Here is a 19,087-nt window from a genome sequence, read left to right as displayed (position 1 = left end):
AAAAAATGAGTGTTGTTTTGTAATTTTAGTTTTGAAGGTGAACCACGTGGATCTATTTAGTGTGAATACAATCTGTTTAAACATTTGAACAATATGAAAAATGAATGACAATAAGTTCATCTATTTATTGGTTTTCAACATGTGATCACAGGAATGAAGGATACATGAGTAGGAATTGATTTATCTTTTAGAAATATGCCACTGGTAGAAAAATGAAAACACAATCACGATTTTGTTTAAAGTAATTCTTAAGTAATAGTTTATACTGCGTAGCTGAATTTAAAAATTGAAGCTGATTTAAATGAAGATGGAACTATATACAATGACTACAACATGATCTATCTACTAAAAGAAATACAAATCATTTCCATTTTACCTTTTTTCTAGATACATTAAACATTTGTGCGATAAAAATCTGTAAATCTTGAATATATTTACAAAATCCCATTCTTAAAACAGATTTCCCTCTACCAAAAAGCAAATTTCTAACATAATCGAGCGGTCGTCTGCAAAGCATTTCGGTAACACAGTGCGGCTTGGATATCTGAAACAACAAAGCAATGCATTTATAAAACCACTAATCGATTTAGATTCACACCTTCTTTTCTTTGTGTTGTTGTAGATTTGATGAATGTTTTATCGATTCTTCCGCGCACTTAATTTTCTCGCAATCACCACTACCCATGGCTTCCATGAGTTGCTTCACGCCCAGAGTTTCAAGCCAATAGTCATCGACAAATGTGAAGGCCTTGTAAATGTTTTTCTGGATCGGTCTGTACTCAGTACCATCCTTGCCTCCAGTAGCTTTGCAGAAAGCTTTCTGGATACAGATGGAGCCCGAACTTGACTTGAACGTTTCGATAGCTTCCAAGATTGGGGCCACCATGGATGGGTCATCCCCACTGCGCATTTTCCTTCCACTATTCCCAGTGGCAACTGTGGTTATGGTAGGAATATTCATTTCCATTCCGAAATTCATGAGGAGGGCTCCCAAGGTGGGTATAACAGCTGCTAGGAGAATCGTGAAAGGAATCATTAATGCCAGGACCACAGCAATGGGTTCTGCTTGGAGTTTGGCAAGAAAACCTGTAGGCATGTCGTCGCCGTCATCTGTAGTGTCACCATTCATTCCTTTAATCATATTCATCATCATGACCATGTCCGTAGGATTCGGCATCCAAGGTGCTGACGAGTCATCATCTCCAGCATCGCCTTTCCAAGAAGTGGGTGCCATTGGGGGTGGCACACCTTTCACAGGAGCTCCTTTGGCGATGTAATATTGAGGATAGTTGTAACGTGGTTTTTTGCCTTGCTGCTGTGCTTGTCCAGATGGAACAAATTCATCAAAGGACGTTGGCAGGCTGTACTTGCTTGATGTATCACTTTGCTTATCCGTGCTTGCATCCATGTATGTGGGAGCGTCGGGGCTGGTGAAAAATCCAACAGGAATGGTTACGGGCAGTGAAGTATCCGTATATTTTCTTGAAGATCTTCCAGCGACCTCGGTTTCGTTCTGTGATGCAACATCTTTGGAAACTACTACAATTACGAAGAAAAACATACATCCTGCATAAAGTAATACTGATGCCATGGTCAGCTAGCTGTGTTTGGTTAGTCTCTGCGTGTTTCTCGTTTAAGATTGTGACAAATTTCCAGAAGTGTCGCTCATTTATACCGGCGGCGAAACTCTTGAAGTCATTGTGGCGTGATGTCTCAAAGCTGAGAGCGGCAAGTGTCATCAAAGAATTCGGTTAAATTCTTTCATTGTGGCCGTAAATCGATAACTTCTTTCGTCCGTTCAGAAAAAAATATATATTTAAAAAGCCATGAAAACTCGTTTCTTTGATCATATTTCATATTTTTGTCGTTTTTCTTCGACTGTCTACGCTTCACGCGCGCATTCTGTGTCTTTTTGTGTGAGATCCGTTAAGTTTTCACTAAGACATGCATGCTTGACCAAGGTGTGAGAGACGAAGAACTTTCTTTTTTACTCGTTTTCTTTTTGCTCAGTAAAGCTCTATTGCTGTCAGAGGTATTCCAGACGGGTTGAAAGTATCCATAAATCAATTTTTATTCATTAATTTGTGTGGCCTTATACTTTTGATTGCTATTGGGGCCAATATTGTTAGCTCTCGTAAACCAAAGCTGTTTTTATTTTTTGTGCTATAATTCTGAAGTTCTAAATCAAAACTGGGGCAAAAATTGGCATCGGTTTCTTTTGAAAAAATATTGTGTTTTAACTTTTAGTTTAATGGCATGCTAGTTCGAAAATATGTATGGGTCATTCTTCAAAAAGTGTAACTTTTCTGTCACACGCCTTTTACAGAAAAAATTTTAAGGAAAAATTCATTTAACAATGTTTTTTAATTTCATCAAAAATATATCTATTTTAACCTGCCAACAATTTTTTAATAATAATTTTATTTTAATATATTTTTGATTCATAGTATGATTCTCACCTCCGTGGCATGTCACACACCTTGTGAGACTGTTTATGCTGCTTAATAACTTGTTTAATTAAACGTATATGTTTATTTATTTATAATTCCTTTCACAAGTGTCTCAAATACTAATTGTTTAAGCATATTTAATTTTTTAATATTGTGTTTTAGTTCGTTTTTTTTATGATAAGTAGTTATGTCATACAAAAGACTCTCACCTCCGATACCTAAACACAAAATGCCATTCCTCATTAACACAAATTTTATTTTCCATGATACAAGGGAGCCCCCATGTGGCTGAAAATAATTCAGCCATAGTTGAAGTTGTGAGATTTTTGTCGAAAAACAAGATGATTTTGCTTTAAAAACTTACTGTGGTTATTCTAAATTCTCATCTCCGTGAACTTGAATTTCAGGGATGTAAATTAATGTAAAAAAAAGAAGTGAACATGTTTTCATATGCTCATCATGTGCAGATTGTAGCAACGAAGAAAACACATATTTCCCTGAAAAAATGTATCCATTAGGCCTACATTAATGGAAAATTCCTCACCTCCGTGACAGATCTTATCAATGTCATTATTTGTGATGTGAAAATAAATGAGGGAGCAGAAATGCATCAATCTATCGATCTTAGGCATTCTACTACAATTATAATTTGCCAGTATATTCTCAAATTTACTAAATACTATTTTTAACACACATTTGAATTAAAAGGATAACTACTAATTAAGCTGTACTTTAATTAAGAGAGTTTAATATTAGATTCCCACTAATCATTAAAATAGCTCATTGTTTGCACAATTAACAAAATTACTACTTTGATATTAAATGGGCCTCGACTTTTTTTTCCCCCGTGAACAAGGCATTTTTTAATTTTTTTTTTTTTTATTTATGAGTAAAATAATTGGAACTTAGCTGGGCCATTGTTTATGGTTACTTCTAGTGGGTTTACTTTCATGTAAGAACTTACTTTCATGTAAGAATGAAAAAAAAAGAAAAGGTTTCGAAAGTGAAAAATATTTGCGTTCAAAAGTTACGTTTTCTGGAGAACGACCCGCATATTGTGTGGAATAGGAATAAGTGAATATTATAATATTTAAAGGAAAGAAAATACTTTTGTGTAGTAACTACATTCTATCTTTGTATGCATGAACTAGAGTACACGCAAATATTTTTAATATCTTCAAGTTCAGGAGCTTTTTTTAAATTTTAACAATGATAGATAGCTCTTACTGCAACACGTTGATATGCTTTTTGTGTTTGTTAATATTTTGCTTTTGTTTCACACTTTCACATAACTCAGCTGCCTTCTTTGACGAGGGATTTTGAAAGTCTGTGCCACTTACGACAAATGTCTCAATTAAAACGACGACTATGTAGAGAAGTAACTGGATAATATATTTAAATTACTCCAAACAGAACATTTTGCATTTTCTCTGTGGTTTTAAATTCGTGATCAATCAGACCTTGAAAAGATCCCCGTACATTTTCATCAGCAGGAGATAGTTATAGCTCTGAAAAAAATATTTAAAAATATCAACTATTATTTTTTTAATTAAAATATTTTTTCTCAAATGCCAGCGGGTGCAACTGCACCCCACTGCCGCGCCCATGGCTTTTGATTAAATAAGTTTTATTGTTCAAACATTGTAAAACCTATTAAAGCTTTCATTTGCTTCAAATAAGTAGCAAAAATGTAAAAATATACTTTTCATGATCTGTAATCTCGAGTCCGAAAAAAAAAAACATTAACAAGCAGCACTTAATTAAATATAGTTATCTAAAAGTTAAACGTTTTGGCTAACAGCTTAAAAATATTCCAATTGCTCTGTTGTCAATTTTGTGCCTCCGCTTATCTGTAAGTTCTCGTCATCCGCTGACCATGACTATAAAGATACGGAAAGAAAAGATATCGAGAGTTGAAAATTCGATAACAAAAGAAGCGGGAAAATCTTGAAGCGGAAGTAAATAAAAATAAATATAAACCATCAGGAAAGGTGATTTATTGTTGCTGCAAGGAGGTCGCACGTGACAATGTAATAAGTTGTCAAAATAAGTTGTAAGAAATTTGTGAGTTCGCTATATTGAAAGTAAACTTGTACTGTTGAAATTTCTACTGTGAAAAAAATATATTTATTAAAAAACAAAAATGAAACGAAAATGAAAAACTATTCTAAATCAGTAGTGCCTAACCAGCGGGCCGCATGTGGCCGCGAAGTTGCTTCGTATGGCCCGTTCACTGCAAAAAATGAAAGTTTTCAAAAGTGAGTACATTCATGCTTTCAAATTTTCTTGAAACCTTTTGTTTCAAATATGAGAACCCATGTTTTCAAACAGTGTGCTGTGTTATTTCATACTCAACTAGTAAGTTGTGGCTATCACGAAACTTTCTTCTATATCTTTCTTATGAATTCCGGTCCCTTCCCATGCTTGACGAGGATGCATCAGTCCCAGCAAAAGCAAAGTTACACATGCAAAAACTTGACAACCATCCCAACTTCCGAATTATCGCAAAAGCAAAACAAAGAGCGAAAATTGAAAGTTATTTTAAAAGTCTTACTTAAATTAATAACACATATTTTATTTTTTAACGAACACAAGATAGCAACAGTTAAAAATTTTTGTATTTTTACTTCCTTTTACAAAAAAGGAAGTATTGTATTCGCGAAAAAATTTTCACTCAAAAATCGCCCTTAATTTCCATTTTGCTCACCCCCAAATGAATGTTGAGTTTTTTTTTCGATTCGACCACATGCGGAAAAGTGCCTAAGAATGTATAGACACGCGAAATATCCATTTTGACCATCACCGAGGTAATTACAACGACTTTTCTCGTGACGTCTGTATGTATGTGCGTATGTGTGTATGTGCGTATGTGCGTATGTATCTCGCATAACTCAAAAATGGTATGTCCTAGAAAGTTGAAATTTGGTACATAGACTCGTAGTGGGGTCTAGCACCTCCCCTTTTGGTTGCTTTCGGATGTTCCTAAGGGGGTCTTTTGCACCTTTTTGGGGGGAAATCATTGTTAATTTCGATGTAAACTCAAGTGGCGTTATAATTTGTCGGACACTTGGCGATATATCGCCAGTCTTTTGGTCGCCAAGTTTTGTCGCCAACTTGGCGACAAATTTGGCGGAGTTTTTTTTTTTTTTTTTTTGGTTTCAATTTGGCCATTGTTGGTGATATTTAGAGAATAAATATTGAATCACATTAAAATAGCGAATAATGGGGAAATGACATTAAATTGGAGTAAAAGGAAGTCATGTGATGCACACATCAGCTCGTTTCTTTTGCAAACTGGAGGAAGCTGTTGCGCAACGATACCGCTTGAGTCATTCCATTTCAAATGAGGCAGGCAGGTATGAAAAGCGTCATATGACCATCACCGATTTTTTTGAAAAAAATTACAGTAGTTACAACTAAGGGACACATGAAATATCCCAAAAGGATTTTGCAAGAAATTTTTTTTTCTTCAGTTACAGCCTACTAAAATTCTGCACAAAATCCGCCATATTGGAAAAAACCAGCAAAACACTCCATTTGAAATGGACACTATTTCAAAAGTATTTAACCTATTTGAATAATTCTATTTTCTAAAACTAAATAAGGACCCATGTATCTCTAGACATCATTTTTGAAAATTTAGTTAGGGTTTTTGATAAAGAAAAAAAAATATTTTTGTGGCGAAAAAACTGCATTTTTACCGATTTTATAATTTTTTTTTCTCCATGAAAAAGGTTTCCTTTTTTTTACTGAACGGAGATGGCAGTCTAAATGATAGTTTCATAACCTATTTTATTATAATCCTTAGATGCACACAGGCTTAGAAATTTTAAATTTTGAAAATTTTCAAAAATTAGCGATTTTTTGAAGTGAGATTACTTAAAAAACCCATTTTTTTAAAATCTAAAAGTTGGCTCATTTGAACCCCATCTAGTGCTTAACTAGTGGATGTACACTGCATTCCGTATTTTTTCCCATAAAATATTTTATGGGAAATTTCTTAAAGAACTGAACTTTTATCTTATTTAAAAAATAAAAAAAAACTTTTATTCAACATGAAATATTTTCAATGCTCAAAATGAATGGGAGCTATAGACATAAAATAAAACAACACGGTACGCAAAGTATGTACTAATAGTAAAATGCTGAACTATAATACATAGTACTACACAGTAGATACAGTAATAATATTTATGAGTTAAAAAATTAAGATAATGATGATTTACGCTCCACGATCAGATCGTTATTCTCATCTAATGCATTTTTAAATAAGGTTACTTTCCCTTTTCTTCTATAACGTTTCAGTTTGGGGCAACAGCCCCTCCTTTCTTATCTCTTTAATCCACAATAAAAGAGCAGCTTCTATTTTAATAATATATACTTTGCTAGACTGCTCTGCAAGCTTCAATATTGAAACTAAGTTCTGAACTTTTACGGATATATTTTTGTTTTGACTTTTAATTGTACGTATGGAAGATTCACTCATATTAATGTCGTGCTACCATCGACGTTTTGTAGTTGTTCAAGCATATCGAGAATCTTAGGCTTTTTTTTTTTAAATCAGAAACTTTCTTTTTCTTCCCATCTTCACAAAGTTTAGATAAAGGTGCCACTGAGGTACCAGAAATTTCATACATTTTAATATTTAGAATGAAAAAAAATGAATAAATGAAAGATGCTGAGTTTTTTTTTTTTTTTTTGATGGTCTAACAACGCGATACGTAGATTAGTTTGGTGTGAGAACTTTCGCTTTCAGTGATGCTTAAAGGGATGTAATAACATTTACGAAATAAATATTTCGTAGCCAATAACGAAGCAGATATTTCCTTCCAAAAAAAAAATCGTGTTGTGGACGAAAATTTCGCGTTAGCTCTAAAATTCGTTACTCGGAAAAAAATTGTCGTTGTAGCCATTTCGCGTAAGTCGAATCGCGTTGTAGCGGGAGTCAACTGTATAGGGCTCCTGCTCTTCTTTTGTTAGAAACTCGAGAAATACTGCATAAAAATTAATGAAATTTGGTATGGATATAACTTATAGTAAGAAAATAGTGTGTGCAAAGCAAAAATTAAAGTGCCATTCATTGGCAAGAGTTATTGCCGAATGTCCAATGTGGACTGAACTTCATCATGAATCATGGCAATGAAAGTGAGGCTTCTATGTAGTGTAGCCGCCTCTAGTATGGTGTGTGGTCACTTCTGACAGATAGACAGCATGCACAACGAGTATACATGCTGTTAATGAGAGAGTTAAGGAGTGCATGTGGAAGACCCTCCCACTCATCCACCAGAGCAGTTTTTAATTCCGGAATGGTTGTGGTCTTTTTCTGCTTCGGACAATATGCATGTAACATTTAGAAAACAATCCAATATTTCCTAATTCAAATTTAAAAAAAAAATATTTTTTGGGGGCTGTTAAAATAATTTGTTATTCGGTAAATAGGGGTTTTTGCCTTCATTTTTGTCGGGAAAAAAGAAAAATTTGCTAAATCGCAAAATTCGTTAAATAGAGGTTCGTTAAATCGGGGTCCGACTGTATTTCCAGGCATGCCAACTCTCCTGCTTTAGGCAGGAGGCTTCTGTTTTAGCATTCAGTCTCCGCCCTCCTGCCGCCATAAAAATTTTTCCTACTTTTTAAGTAGAGATGCACTGAATACCATATTGGAACGAATAACGAGTACCAAATATTCGGTTAAAATTCTAACAGAATATTCGGCCGAATAACGAATATATATATATTTTTTTTAACTTTAATGATTGCACTTTTCTTTTATGCCAATATAAAATGTAAAAAAAAACCTCTATTGTGTCTTTTGTGAAATGTATGCACAACCATTTCACATTCAAAATTTTATTACCCTAAGTATAATAATTGACCTGAAATAAATAAATGACGTAAATCATTTCTAAGGCGAAATCAAATTAATAAAGTAAATGGCTAATTTGATTAGTTTATCAGCAGCTCTAAACAATTTTAATTAATTTTTTTCTTGACCTATGATATAATAAAAAATGATAATTATAATATGTTATATAAATGAATAATCTTGTACTTTTTAAAAACCCCAAGGTGCTTAAAATATCATGACAATTTATTCAAGTGATTTTCTGCTATTTTAGTCTCTTTAGTAACTGAACAATTGATAATAGCAATTGATACTTCAACATCCGAGTGAATTAACATTAGTTCTTTGCGTGTGACAATACTAGTATATAACCATTTGATTTCATTTCATTTTGTACTATTGGTACTGCACTTTAATTTTCATTCATTGCATACAAAATGCGTTTGTTTACCAATTGTCAAATATGTAAATTTGTTTACTATTCGGTGGCCGAATATTGAAATATTCGGCCTGACAGAATATTCGGTGCATCTCAATTTTTAAGGGTTTCAAAAAATTATTAACACTGCCAAGCGTATAGCATAAATATATTTTCAATTTCAAGTTTTTCTTGGTACTGAAAATTTAGAAAACCTTAATGACTGCTTTCTCATAAAAAAATTTCTAAATTAATTTTTGTTTATCATGACCATGTGTGAATAATAACCATAATTGCATAAATATATTTATTTTTGTTGCTTTTAAAGTTTTCCTCTATACTAGTTGCTAGACTGAAGAAAAATGAAGTTACAAGTAATGTAGTGAATAATTTAAAAACATAAAAAAACAAAGTAGTATTTTATTTTTAATCATTATTTTTAAATTGTTTGTACTAGCATTCATCTGGTTCCAAGGTGCAAAAATGTTTCCCGCTTTTTCATTTTGTTTCTCCTGCTTTTTGGTTTTGCATGTCAGAATTCTGTATTTCATTGAAAAGTAATCATTTAAACGAACAAATTTTTTGCTTTGCAAATCACAAATATATCTGTGATTTCCTAAGCACGAAAACACTTCATTACCCATTTAAATTGTTGCTTTTAATGAAATATATGAGTTGCTAAGCGCAGGACAAACGACCGTTTTCCGTGGAATGGCCCATATACGTTTTATCTGACCAAAGTTTGAATCAGCCCAGCGGTTAGTGGTTGTAGAACTTATACTGTAGTGTTCACATTTAGTAGCAGAAGTGCCAAAGCATTAATGGGGTCGTTTCCAAAATTTTTAAAGCATTTTTCTTTTGAAAGACTATGCTTAAAAACATAGGATCTAACTATTCTTTAAATAATACATTTAAGTTTGATCTTTTTAAAAAATTACTTAAATCGCTGAGCATTTATTGTTTACATTTCTTGCGATGACATCACTAATGACGAAATGGCATTCTGTGCTGCCATTCACAGAGCAAAATATTTAATTCGCATCTTTACTCACGTGTATTGTCAATGACTGACATGGTTGATAGCAAGCATAGATTGCAATTTTAATTCGCTTCTTGATTATCATAACGTGGAAACGCGGTGCAAAGATGCGCCAAAGAGCATCATTTGTGACGTCATCTAGACCACGCCTTGTTTGAAAAATCGGACAGTTTAGAAAATCAATTAAAAAATAACTGCTGGGAAAATGAAAGTATTTTTTTTTCTTGGTCCATGTTATTTTTTTTTTTTTTTTTTTTTTGCTTATTCTATCAATTTCAGTGCCTAAAAGTACTACTTTTGATTGAAGGAAACAACCCCATTTCTGTGAGGGGAGTGAGCTCACTGAAGTTTTTCATGTCCCGGGCTCAATGTTGTCCTGTACAATGTATATATGGATATGGGCAGCAATATTTTTCCCGCCTATCTCAGCATATTTCACGCATTGAAAATGCGAAACCACGCCTCAAAAATTTAGATACGCATGTTTTCACGCTTTGTTTTCTAAATAAAAATTTAGCATAGCGGAAAATGAAAGGAAAAGGCAATTTTAATTTTAAAAATAGAAGTTGAGTAATCTTTTGATACTATGTATTTGTTTTTAAATAGTAGATGTTTACATTCTATAACTGTTAAAAATCTAATTCTTTAATTCATCTTCCGAAAGTTTCTCTCTCTCTCTCTCTTTTCTTTTTGATCAGTATTATTGTGTCATGGGCAGGTAAAGGACAGTTACTACAAATTTTTCATTTGCATATTTGTCATCTATTGTACGAGTAATAGTATTGTACTAGTTTTACTGTACAAACTTGCCTGTTTGGTTTCCTCTGAAAAAAAAGCGCGGAAAAGCATCTAATTCCAACATTTCGTTTTTGTTGGTAAGGAATACCAAAACGCGTTTCTTCAACTATCTCGAAAACTGATATCTGCAAATACTGCCGTTTACATGCCCTCGGCAGTATTGGCTGTTATGTTTTCGTGGATTTCGTCATGTTTTTCTGAAGCTTAGATATCTCTCTGTCCGGATCTCTCTCTGTCTGTCTGTCAGGATCTCTGTGACGCACATAGCGCCTAGACCGTTCGGCCGATTTTCATGAAATTTGGCACAAAGTTAGTTTGTAGCATGGGGGTGTGCACCTCGAAACGATTTTTCAAAAATTCGATGTGGTTCTTTTTCTATTCCAATTTTAAGAACAAAATTATCATAAAATGGACGAGTAAATTTCGAAATTATCATAACGTGGATACAAGGGCGCCCATACAGGGAAGCAAAGGGGGGCTCGAGCCCCCCCCCTGAAATTAGAACTTCCTTGCTTTTAGTACTTTTTTCTTTGCAAAAATGTAAAAATTTCTTCTCCATCCAGAAATGAATAAAGTATTAAAAATGTCAAGTTTTAATGACTATAATCTGTCCGGAAATCGGTTTCCACGGGGAAAATATTTGAGCCCCCGCCTTGCAACTTTGCATATGGGTGCCCATGAGTGGAACAATCGTAACATGGGTACAAGCCAATTGGCGAGAAAATTCACCACACATTATTTGTAAATATACAGGCGAACCAAAAGACCTTTTAATTTTTCTATTACGGGCAAAGCTGTGCAGGTACCAAAATAAATTAAACCCTAACTCTATTTGGGTTTTGATACAGATTGTGCGTGGGTTTGTGTATATGAAATGAGAAAAGTGCATTTCATAGTACAGTCAAACTCGCATATAACGAACGCAAAGGGACCGCGATGTTTGCTCGTTATAACAGAGTGTTCGTAAAAGGCGAGTTCACGAGAAATTCATCATAGTTGCTTTTTTTTTTCTTCATTTTAATCACTGCACAGTACCCAATAGGTTGGTTACTTTGCTTTGAACTGTCTGAATGTCTTTTTCATGCGTCATTGTTTTTGAGGAATAATTTTTAAATGTTTCTTTACTCTACAAATTAAAAAAAAAAGTGCTGTCATCGTTTGTTCTCAGGATTTATAACTTATCACTCACTTTCGCTTGACTTTGGAATGTAAAAGAAAATTTACCAATAAAGGATAAGCTGAGCTGGAAGTCAATAGAAATTTTACGAACCACAAAAATATTGCTCGCTTTGAGTGGGGTTTGCTCGTAAAAAGCGGGTTATGCTCCCATATATTTAACATTGTATCAACCAAATATTTCTGACTTCCTCGCTAAATCTGGGTTATCGTTAAATCAGGGTTCGTTATATAAGCGAGTTCGACTGTTAGAGAGTTCGTCTCATTTAGTTTGGCAACAAAAGCATATCGTAATTCACTCTTGATTTAAATCTGGATCATTTCGGCAAACTTATCAAAGAGTGTGTAGTACTATTTGCATTTTTTTTTTTTAAATATATAGGCATTAAGCATTTTAATTAATTTTTTAAAATTATTATTTTTATTATTTATTTATTGATTTATTATTATTATTATTATTATTTTTTTTAAATATTTTGTTTTATTTATTTATTTATTTTTTTTTTTTTTTTGCTTTCATCTATTTTTATTTATTTATTTATTTTTATTTATCTTAATGTTAATATTTATATATATTCTTTCTTATTGAACAAAATTATTTTCTTCTGTATATATCAAAATTGTTTATCAGTGTGGAGTATTGTTAAATTTTCTCGTACGTCATCCCATAATTTGTGAAATTTAACATTGTTGAATGTGTACAAAAGGATGACGTATTTAATAAAAAAAAAAGTACTATTTGCATTCTATACTAATGTTTCCACGGTACCTTACGAAAAGGCTCAGCGTGGAAAATATGTTTGGAAGCAATAAAATGTTATAATGAAAATTATTAATAAATGTTCGCATACATCAGTGATTTTTAAACTGTGGGCTGTTAATGGGGTCGTTTCTAAAATTTTAAAAGTATTTTTTCTGAAAGAACATGCTTAAAAACATAGGATCTAACCATTTTTTAAATAATTTGTTTAAGTTTAATATTTTTAAAAAATTACTTAAATCGGTGCGCTTTCATTATTTACATTTCTTACCGATGACATCACAAATGATGAAATGCCATTCTGTGTTGCCATTCACAGAGCAAAATATTTAATTCACATCTTTACTCACGTGTATTGGCAACGATACGGTTGATAGCAAGCGTAGAGCGCAATTTTAATTCGCTTCTTGAATATCATTACGTGGAAACGCGGTACAAAATGCGCCAAAGAGCATCATTTGTGACGTCATCAAGACTACGCCTTATTTGCACAATCGGACATTTTAAAAAAATAATTGAAAAATAACTTTTGGGAAAATGAAAGAATTTTCTGGATCCATCTTATTTTCTTTGCTTATTCTATCAATTTCAGTGACTAAAAGTACTACTTTTGACTGAAAAAAACAACCCCATTATAGAATTTTTATATTTTTTCACTGTGCTTCTGCCGGGTAAAAAAGTGAATAAGATTGTTAGGTACGCGAGTTTTATTTATTTTTTATCTATTATATATGATTAGTCAATTAGTCATGATTTTACTTAAGAAAAGGTGCCGTGGGAAATTTTAATACGTTAAGTTTTTCATTTTGTCTATTTTTTCTTGAATTATTGAAGAATGTTGTAACTAGATGTTTCTCGAAGTTCGTCTAAACAAACAATAAAGTACCTACGAATGAATCGGGGTGTTTTTTTTTAATTAGATTTTTTTTTTCAATTTGAATCTTTTTATTCAAGAATTTACAGAAGCCTAAATTAAAATCTAATGAATTTACAACTGTAATTGATGAATTATTTGAACTTTCTTAACGTGATATAAAACTAATTTTAATGCAAATGCATACAACTCAAATAAAATTTAATGTAGATGACTTAGTTACTCTAAGAAATTTCATGTGTACTCCAAAACTCTGTTACTCCAGAAAAATAGAGGGTAAATAAAGAAACTGGAGAGTGCAGATGAATATCAAATGATTACATGGGGGAAAAAAATATTAGAGTATTTTAACTCACACTAAAACCACATTAAGATTTTTAAAAATCAGGATTTTTTTTTTTTTTTTTTTTTTTTTTGTCCAAAACCAAACATAACTATTTTGCCATTGTGCTGGCATCTTCAAGTCAGCCAGTTGCCTTTTTTTTTTTATTTACCGACTTTCCTGTAAAGGTTTATTGAATAGATATTTACCTTCTAAAACTTCAATTTTTAGATTTTTTTCATTTGGTAAATGTTTTTTGAATATTATTTTCTTTTATCAATTTATACGTGTATGCTTTATTTTTTTTTACAAGAATTGATGTTTAAAACAAAATGAATTTTTAATTTTTTTTTTTCATTTTGTACATACATAAGTATAGCAATAGGCCTCCCTTGCCATTTCATTCTCTTTACACCCACCTTTTACCATAGCAATTTAAATTGCTTGTTTTGTTTCATTGAAAATTTAAAAAAAAAAAATCTGTGTAAAGTGGCTATTAGAAAGAAAAAAGTCACTTTACAACTTATAAGTCTCTCCTGACCACTGGCTACTAACTAAAAATTTGAATTTACTGGTTGAGCATAAAGAGAAACTTTGAGTAGATATCAATAGTTAAATGAGGATTAATCCTAGGTACAAAATCAGAAATAAGGGAGAAAGATTGTGATGACTAAGAAAGAGGCTGAAATATAAAATTTTCAAGAGCATTTCTAGGTTTAAAAGGTTATTTTTAAATTACTGCTTTAAATAACTTTGAGAAATCATTTGCCACCCTGTTTTCAATGTCCCTCTTCCCGAAACTCAACAATAGTGCGAAAATCTATTTTTCAAGTTTCTTTTTATATATGCAAAATATTTTTTAAAAAAATCAGAGTTATTCATACATCTATGACTGGTTTAAATCCAATGTTCATACTTGACACACATTTAAGTTCATTTCTCATTAATTGGTATTATTTGATATATGATATGATTGTTTTTAAAAAGTCTTAGAAACAATTTTTTTTTTCAATGCAGAATTTCTTCTATTTTTCACAAATTCATTTGCTTTATTGTTACTTAAGACCAATTAAATTATTATTTAACATACATAGATGACGCAATAATACATAAGTAAAAATAATTCTACGTACGTTTGGGCGATAGTGCACTAAATAAAATACTAGCAGTGATTTCGAGTCGTTATATGGCAGTGTGTGTCTTACAGAAAGGTCATTCATTACCAAAGTGGTTTTACTTTTTTTTAATATTTATATATATACATACCTGACATAAAATACTTAAAACAAATATTGAAAAATAAATATAAGCTTTTTTCGTGAGAGTAGCATCTTCACGACATCTTTCTTTCTGCTAGTGTTTTTTACTCACTCTTAGAGTTGTTTTAGGTGGAGAACACAGAACTTTATCACAATTTCCATCTTCCATAGAATCGAACAATGTTTTCACTCCAAAGCTATCCAACCAGTGCCCATCAATCAGTCTCGATGCTTTGTAAAGTGCTTTCTGAAACGATCTGGAATCAGTATCGTTACCACGAGCAGATCCTTTTGTGACTTGACAGAAGATCTTTTGCATGCACTCAGGATGATCAAATGTCTTTGCCCCAAAAGTAGTCAGCGCTTCTATGACTGGAGTCAAGAACTCGGCGTTGTCCAAGCTTCGACCATTGTTTCCTGTAGCTGTTGTGGTGATGGTTGGGAGTCCACCATTCATCATCATGTTGACCAGCGTCGGCAAAACAGCAGCAAGAAGAATACTAAATGGTAAGATGGCTGCTACAAGAAGAGCTATTGGTTCTTGCGTAAGTTTAGAAAGAAAGCCTCCGATCTTTGGTTTGTTACTAGTTTGCATTTGATTCATCATCATTAACATTGTTGATAGTTGATCTGGAGTCCACGGATCACCTTTCCAATATCCGGTTGGAACGTAATAAGATTCCACGTCAGGAGGTGGTATTCCTTTGATGTCCATATCACCGCTATCTTGATCACTGGAGTCATCTCCTTTCCATACATTCCAGTTGACTGAAGAACCGCTCTTGTACATACCTCCTTTAGCTGGACTTGGTGGAGTGTAGAACCTCGGTGGTCGTTGGGGTAAAGGTGGTTTGTAGTAGCCCACGGGTACAAAATCTTCATAACTTGTGGGTGGCGTGAAAACTGGCGGTGAAGATGATCGAACGGTATCGTCTTTTCTGGGTTCAGCATCAAGTTGCGAAGAATCGGTGTCGACTTTGAAGGTCAATTCATCTGGCGAAAAGAAGTTTGATGAGATAGGCTTCTTTGAGGCATAATTATCAGGTGGGCTGTAAATCGCATAGTCTTTTCTTCCTGATCTACCAGTGACAGATTTAGTTCCATTGCTGGAAGTGGTGTTTGAGGTTTCTTCAGCTATTACGATCCCTGCCAGCAGAAGGAAAAGTAATGAAGGTATTGCCATGGACATCTTCGGTGATAGTAATGCTGTACGTAACACAGAAGTTGAGTTTTATACATCGCTCGCAAATAAAACCACGCTCCGTTTACATCCAGCTATGTCGAACAGCCAGTTAAGAGATATTAAAATAAAAATTCATTTTCTCTTCGTGATTTACTTCTTTCGTTCTCGAACTATTCCTTTGTGTTTCTCCATGAAGAAAAACTCCGACGGACCTTTTGGGTGGTCGTGGATGGTTACCGATGCCCTCCAAGCGAGACGTCGCTGCGTATTTTGAAGTGTGCCATTCACCGAGTCCGTGATGACATCCGCCAAAGACGGACTGACAGAGATTCTGAAGATTTACGAGTAATGAACTTTAGACAGATGACACACTAATTCTTGAATGGCATTCCATTGGAAACATTGGAATCGATTCTGCTTTTTGTTCCATCTTCCTGAAAGGTATACCGCCACGCCTTATGAGCGTCGGTTTCTTTCTGGTACCTGTCGTAAAATAATTTTTGTTGTAATTTCGACTTCCAATAAACATGATGAACTGAATACTTTTATTTTTCAACTCTGGGTACTTCTGTTCATTCCAGCGATAGCGGAACTCTCGAGATCAGTGATGTAAGGTTTGGGATTTTTTTTCTGAGTAGAAAGTTGGGCGTGCCTGCGTATTTTATGAGTTCTCTCCGGATGATTTGAGAGTATTGGTCTTAGAGTGAATTTCGAGTGTGATCGCGTCAATGCTTGCTAATTTTACTCACAGCACTCTCCGGATGATTTGAGAATATTTTTAGTGGTCTTCAAGTGCATTTCGGGTGTAATCGCGTCAATACTTGCTAATTTTACTCACACTTAGAAATATAATCGTAACGATATCCAATGATATTGAAGATAAGTGGCAGTATCTTTGTCGCGAAAAGAGATGGACGTCGCCCTGCGGTAAATAAAAGCGTATGTTTTAGTTTCCAGTTTTGTTTTTTTGTTTTAATCATTAGTTTGGCTTGAGATTAGTTGCTTTTTGCCATTGTTCATTTTCCGTTTCTCTCCTTTTTTTTTCAAATTAATGAGTACATACCAGTACTTTGTCCTGGAACCAGGACTTCGCTTGGTTCTTGGAAGCCATGACGACTTCTACTACCGTACTTAAAATAAAGGAACTTGACAGATAGTCTGAAGGCTAAGAAAATCATTTCCTCCCGTTTTCTGATTTTTAAATATTTTCTCAAAAAAAGTTTCATTCAATGTACATGTATACACAACACACGCACACAAACAGTTGTCTTATTCAACCTGAGTCCTTTTAGGAAAAATAGGGCCTCAAAGACAAAAATGTTATAAGAGTTTAAATCCCAAGTAGCTAAAACGTCCTGAAGATCAATTAAATGTGTGTCAACTTCCCAAATAATTAAGGTATTGAACGTATGTCATTTTATTGTAATCTTCAATTCTGTACCTCAGAGCCAGACTAACGTAAGTCACATTATTATTACTTTTCAGATGAGCGAAAAAACTTTCTTCTGGGGGCATGCAAAGGATGGAGCTCGCTCTCTTTTACGCTGGTAAATGTCTATGATTTTTATTTTTTTTTTTTTCAAATACAGAATTACGTTGTGATGACTCGAAGCGGAATATGATTCTACATATAAAGCGGTAATAACCTGAAGATTCCCATTATTGGACTAACGTTAGTCTGGCTCTCAGGTACAGAATTGTAATACGATTATCTTATAATTTTCAGCAAAAATAAAAGGCATGGATTAAGTGATTCCTAATAATCAGAAATGCGGTTTAACTCAATCTAGTTGCCTGTGTGTGACATTTTTACGCGTACATTGGCACTTTATTCCAGAAATTTTAAACTGTTTGACTTTATTTTATTTTAGAATGTAAGGAACCGTAATGCATCTTAATATAAAATTTCAATTTTCTAAGAAAAATTAAAAATATTAGGAATAAAATGCAAAAAAAATACATAATGTCCCACCCGCAACAATGGATTGAACAAGCTACTAAATTAACACTAGAATTACGACAGCTCTGGTTGTTTTAAGGGTATTTCAAACTTTTAAATAATTTTTTATACATTCATAAAGTCTCTACATACTTTAAATAAACTGCATCTATTACAATTATGCTTAGGTACTTTAAGCTAATTTTTTCAAATATGTACCATTATGCGGGGAACTATGCAGATTTCTTCTCGGGGGTCAAAATGACCCCCGCCGTAATTCTAGGCATAGTAATACCGCCGTAATTCTAGTGTTAAAAGTGTCTTCTGACCACAACTAAATACATATGAATTTTCATTGTGTGATTGACGATGTTTTTCGGACCATGAGTATTCCTCGAAAGCAGAAACAACACAAGAAAGAGACAAAAAGACGATTCAGATCAAACTAACCAACCTTTTTTCGTGCTGTACAGAAATTGAAAATAAAACGAGCTGATGTGTGCATCACATAACTTCCTTCTACTCCAATTTAATGTCATTTTCTCATTATTGACAGTTTTAACGTGATTCAATAGTTTACTCTCTAAATATCACCAACAGTGGCCAAATTGAAACCAGATTTCAATTTTTTTTTAAATCGCCAAATTTGTCGCCAAGTTGGCGACAAAACTTGACGACCAAAAGACTGATGATATATCGCCAAGTGTCTGCCAAATTATAACACCACTTGAGTTTACATCGAAATTAACAATGATTTCCACCCAAAAAGGGGCAAAAGACCCCCTTGGAGCATCCGAACGCAACCAAAAAGGGAGGTGCAAAACTAGACCCCACTAGGAGTCTATGTACCAAATTTCAACTTTCTAGGACATTCCGTTCTTGAGTTATGCGACATACATACACACTTACGCACGTACATACAGACGTCACGAGAAAACTCGTTGTAATTAACTCGGGAATCGTCAAAATGGATATTTCGCGTGTCTATACGTTCTTAAGCACTTATCCACGTGTAGTCGAGTCGAAA

At 33.5% G+C, this 19,087-nt stretch overlaps 1 protein-coding gene across 1 annotated transcript in view; it reads left to right on the top strand.

The window, feature by feature from the left end:
* The window catches only part of LOC129219856 (peroxidasin-like), a 150,358-nt gene that overhangs the window by 66,298 nt on the left and 64,973 nt on the right, over positions 1-19,087 (top strand). The window lies entirely within an intron of this gene.

Source organism: Uloborus diversus, chromosome 4, assembly GCF_026930045.1.
Source record: "Uloborus diversus isolate 005 chromosome 4, Udiv.v.3.1, whole genome shotgun sequence".
Taxonomy (NCBI): Eukaryota; Metazoa; Arthropoda; class Arachnida; order Araneae; family Uloboridae; genus Uloborus; species Uloborus diversus.
Note: the sequence above shows the minus strand (reverse complement) of the source record. Positions and strands in the feature narration are given on the sequence as shown.